Source organism: Phascolarctos cinereus, unplaced genomic scaffold (assembly GCF_003287225.1).
Source record: "Phascolarctos cinereus isolate Bilbo 61053 unplaced genomic scaffold, phaCin_HiC Scaffold_726;HRSCAF=1367, whole genome shotgun sequence".
NCBI lineage: Eukaryota > Metazoa > Chordata > Mammalia > Diprotodontia > Phascolarctidae > Phascolarctos > Phascolarctos cinereus.
In genome coordinates this window covers 81,144,329-81,149,889 of record NW_027556098.1, presented here as the reverse complement: position 1 = coordinate 81,149,889, position 5,561 = coordinate 81,144,329, and the positions used below count along the sequence as shown (strand labels likewise).

The window sequence follows — 5,561 nt, the reverse complement described above, 5'->3', positions numbered from 1 at the left end:
TGGTTTTCCACCAGTTTCTGTCACCCTCACTGAGGCACTCAGAGGACCATGTGTTGGTATTCGCCTGCTCTACCACCTGGGCTTCAGGATCTCTTCCTGTTTGACAGTTGGAGGTTCTGACAGTTTACCTGGTGTTGGGCTGGAATCGGCAAGGCTTGGACTTTAGAAGGAATTCAGGTTGCTTTCTTCAGCTCCTTTCAGATGAATGCTGCAGGGTGCTTGTCTGCCTGGGGCCCTTTGTAGTGCTTCTTCCCTTATTTTTGCTGAGGCACTGGGAGACCTGTTTGCTGGGCTGCTGCACTGCTGTTCCCCATCTTTCTTCTAGTTCAGGTGTTCCAGGGCTTTTTCTGGGTGATATTCTGGGTTTTCAGAGGTTGATAGGGGAGAGTGAGAGCAACTATCTTTTTCCTCATCCATCTTGGCTCCTGGAAGCGGAAATCTCAAGTAAGAATACTCTTTAAAAAATCATGGGAGGTTTTGTCCTCTGGAAAGAAAGCATATTCTAGAAACCTTAATCAATGAATCCGTAAAGATTTATTAAAATTCTACTAAATAACTTTCAAAAATATCTCAGATTATAAACCGGTTTGATTTAAGAGACACATTAATATTTATTCTATATTAATGCCTATCATTTCTTTTGGGGGTGTAAGAGCAAGGAACTAAGGAGATTAAGTAAACTTCTAACTGACTTTAATAAAATTTTTGACCCTGAATTGTCTATAATAAGGGTATCTAGTTTGACTTGCAAATAATTCCCCATGAGTTAACTTAAGAGTTAAGAGTTATTGAGCAACAAATTCCATGTGTTTTTGTTACTATATATATGAAGGAGGAAGAGGGAGGTCCTACCAAATGAGACAGTGTGGCATAATGGACCAAACCCTGGTTTTGGAGAAGAGTTCATTTTGACCTCTCTGAGCCTCATTTTCCTCATCTGTAAAATGAGTATTATGATAATAACTCAACTGTATAGCATTTAAAGTATAGATAAATGCTTTATATACATTATTCCATTTGGGCCTATGATCTCCCTGTGAGGTTATTTCCTTTTATATTTTGAAGGACCTATAATTTCTTCCATCTGTGTACCTCCTGGAATAACACAAATCTCAACTCATCCACTGCTTTTCATATTATATGACATGGTTGCCCATGGCATCCCATAAATCATCCACAGGTGGTCCACCCAACATTCTAGGAACCTTCTTCTAGGTTTCTTGACATTCTGATTGGTACCAGTGGGGCATGTGAGCTTTACATCATTTATCTTGCTCTTGCCACATGGGCAGTTGACCTAATTTTCCTGTCACACATTTCTCTGATTTATGCCACTTCTATGAAATTCTTGGTTGGTCATCTATTACAACCACTGTGCACTTCTCAATTTCCATTTGGGTGACATTTAACTTTAATTATTTTGAGACCGTTGTATTATACGACTTATAGCTGCACAGCTTCACCACAAGAATATTGGAGTTAAAAAGATAGCTCTTTGTTTCAGGGAAAGGCTAGAATCCTTTAAAATATGTTTAATTTCCTAAATGCAATTCTACCTGTTCTCCTCCTCCTATTTGTTTTTGGATCTAGTTTGTCCATCATCAGAGTCTGCTCCATATATATGTACTGAGGACCAAATCTAACCTTGATCATCCTCTTCTTGGCCCAAAGTAGTTGGAGTATCATTTCCATTCCTTGTTTTATACCTTGTCATGCACTTCATACTAAGTTAAGCCTTGGGCCGGGGAGAGCTTGGCTTCTAAATAGAGGAAGTAGGCTGCTTCCTATTGTACTCTTTGGTTCATTTAACCTTATGACTAACATCTAGGGTTCCCATCTCCCGCCCCCCCCCAAGCCTCCTCAAAGAAGTACTTACTGTACAGAATAAATCATCTATTGGATAGGCAATTTATTCCTCACCACAAAAGTAATGATAAATGTAAAAGACACATTAACAGAACCACTTAAAACAGAATCCAGTAACTTAAGTTATAATTACTGCTACAGTCTGGGAGACTATTGTAAGACCTCAGAACATAAAGTAGTTTGCAGGGCTACTTGAGAGACAGCATGTCATAGGGAATAGGCTATTGAACTTGGAGTTAGTAAGAAAGACTTGGGCTTAATATTAACTAAATCTGTACTAAATCTGTTCTCCTGTGATTCTCTGACTGCTCTCTTAGACAAACATACTTGAATTAGTTTCTAACTTTCAACAAAACTGAGCTGAGGCTGGCTCTGCCCTTCAGGGTCTGTGCGGGTGCTGCTCCCTCCATATCCAGCAGCAGCCAGAAACAAGATGGACCTGAGTGGCATGACTGTTGCTGGTGTGAGAGGGAATCTCTTCATGCACTACTGTATTTACTTCAATGGCAAGAGGCAGTGACCCAACTTTGAGAAAAGGCTCAAAAGCAAAGAAACAGAAGCTTGCTAAAGAGAGAACTGGGCTTCCAGTTACCTGACCTTAAAGGTGCAGAAGCTGTTCAGAAGGTCTTCCTTGAAGAATATATCTTGGTGAGGAATTACTAGACCAAGGTGAATGTGAAAAAGGTGTTGACCACTTGACAAATGCCATGGCTGTCTGTGGGCAGCCACAGCAGTTGTTGCAAGTTTTACAGTGAATTCTTCCATTACCAGTGTTCCAGATGCTTCTGACTAAGCTGCCACAATTAGCCAGAGAATTGCCAGTGCACAGAGTTTGGCTAAAGATGATGTAAAATGAGAAACATGTCAACATAATGAAAGCTTAATAAGTTTTTAAAAAACAATTCTTAGTCCAGAAGATGAGAAGCAATTGGGGGGGTAAAGGGAGGGAAGGGAAGGGCAAACATGCTAGTTATGGACTGTGTTACACTGAAGTTTACCATAGTCCATTCTAACTTTGTGTAGGTAGATTTGCTTGGTTTTTATTTATTTATCTTAGTGATAAGTATATTTTGTTATTTTTTTTTAATTTTATAGATATGCTATGAATTATCTAAATAGCACTAATTTCTTTCGTTACTAAAATATGCAGCTGTAAAATATATATGACATGACACTACTACATGTTAAAATACCCAGTGCTCATTTTTGAAAAACAAAAGTTAAGGCAATAAAAAGAATTCTGCATTCCATGTTAAAGAGTTAATGGGTGGATTTGTTTTATCCTAGTAAATTTTGTACTATATTAGAAAACTGATATATATTTTTTAATATACCAAGGCTAACAGTGAAGTCACTGGATGGAAAGTATTTCCTATTCATAAAGGTAATCATGGATACATTTAGGAGACATTTTTGATGTATAGGACAACAGCTATCAACCACAACCAAAAAAAAAACACCCTTGAAAATTATTTTATTTAAAACAAGCTTATGAATTCTTTATTTATTTATTTTGCAATATTTATCTTGCAATTCAGAGTTATTGGAAAGAGCACTGAACTAGTAACAATTAAGAAACTTGTGTTCTGGTTCTATTCTGCCACCAACAGCTGTGGTTGATGTAGACAGACCCCTTTGTCACAGAGCCTCTGTAAAATGAGAGATTTTTATTAAGTAATCTGAGCTCTTTTCAGCTCTAGGATTATTGTCCTCATTGTCAAAGCCACTTAGTTATGCTGTGTTTTCCATACATGTTTGTCTTACTAGTCACAAATATGACATATTCCAAAATGCTTTCCTTTGCCTATTACCCTGATGAGTTTTACTTTTTAGTTTAAAAATCAGTTGTGAAGAAAAATATTCTAACAGTTGACTATACAAAAGCAGAATAGTGGTTTATCTCAGGATATTGTGAATTCCTCCATCATTAGAGGTCTTTAAATTGGAGACTGTATGACCTTCTTGGAATTCTTTTTCAAGTATGTCTTGGATTAGATGACTTCTAAGGTGAAGTCTCTTCCAATGCTGATACTGTATCATTTTACAGTAAGTTTAGCTTACCCCTTCACTTATGGTCTATATTAATTTATACTCCTCTACACCTTCAAATCTCTGGCTTATTTGCTTTCTTGAGCATTGAAAAACCAGTATTTGACATCATCGATGAAGGCTTTTTTCAGAGAGGGACTGGGTTAATCAAGCTCCAAATCTATAGGGAAACCGGTTTGAAAGCTAAAGCCTGACATCTGGTACACAATGCGATATTCTAGACTGAACACTCTTAAGTCTTTCTGAACTATAGAATGGCCCAAATAATAATTTGCTGTGACCTGTTTACAAAAATTATCTTTAAAAAAGTCATAAATAAATAAATAAATAAATGAATGAATGTATATATATATATATTCTCTTCAGTAACATTGAAATCTTATTCTATAATCCCCTCTAGATTTATATTCTTCAGAAATGATGACCTTAAAGTGATGTTTTGGTAACTAAAAGTCAAAAAAAAAAGGGGAGAAGGGGAGGCCATTCTGCCAAAAGGAATAAAGCTTTTGTGGAGCCCCTTCTCCCTTGCTTATCTGAGCATGTTAAAAAAGTGCTATTGTAAATAGGCTGCAGATAATTAAGGAAACAGGTTGTTACTGAGAGCTAAGACAAGGAAATAGCAAATTATAAGCTTATTTGGAAAAATGAGGCATCCTAGAAACATGCAGTGTAGCAGACCACTTAGACATTTGAAGGGAAAGAAGAAAAATCTTGGAGAAATTCTAAGTTACAGAAAAATTGCTGCTCTATAGTGGTGGAGTTTCTGTAACAGACATTCCCTACACTGATGAAATCAGAGATCTGGACCAAAAAAAATATGTATTACAAGCCATCCAAATACCTGTAAGTGAAAGGAAGGCAAGAATGGGATAAACTTGGACACAGGAAAATAAAGGCTTATCCACTTTCCTGTGACATCAAGACCCAGTAAAATAGTCATTTGCACTTGCTATTTCTTATCCTAAAAGGTATATAAGTTAAATTGGACTCCTGTCATGAGAAATATTTTAGTGAACTGATATGTGAATATTTTCCTTATTTCTTGTTTGTTGTTCATTGAAGGAATGAAAAATGATTTTTTTAAAGCAAATTATAATTGTATTTTGGAGCAAATACAAATTTAATGCTAATTGCCTGTGGCATCAGAAAGCTAAATATCTTTGATGAAAAATAACTGATGTTGAAGGTAGAGAATGGTGTTTAGATGTCTACCCATATTACCTGATCCATGTTCTCTTCCTAAAGGATTTTATGTTTTATGAAACCCAGTCCATTTTGGTAATTTCAAAGCCTATTATGTTCAAGTGAATCAATATGCCCTTTCCATACCTCCCACCTACCCTCTTTAAGAAAAGAACAAATTGTGTAGAACATACACATTTGCATAAAACCTTTGGAAATGGAAAGTCATGTGCTTTCAGAGTATTTCTGTGAATGGACAATTTCTGTGTATGGACAATTTTTTTTATCTGTTTTGTAACTTCATACTTGGTGTATAGCATCAGGAATATTTTAGACATATGCAGTTACCTGAGGGTAGCAGAGTTATTCTATCAGATGATCTTAGCAATTACCCAAATGGAGTATAATATTTTACCATCATCATGCCTGCTTTTGTTACATTATTAATTCAACCTGTGGACAAG

General features: G+C 36.3%; 1 pseudogene; it reads left to right on the top strand.

Moving 5' to 3' along the window:
- Positions 1–2,299: 2,299 nt before the first annotated feature.
- Positions 2,300–2,722, top strand: LOC110210872 (mitochondrial import receptor subunit TOM20 homolog pseudogene; annotated as a pseudogene).
- The last annotated feature ends 2,839 nt before the right edge of the window (positions 2,723–5,561 follow it).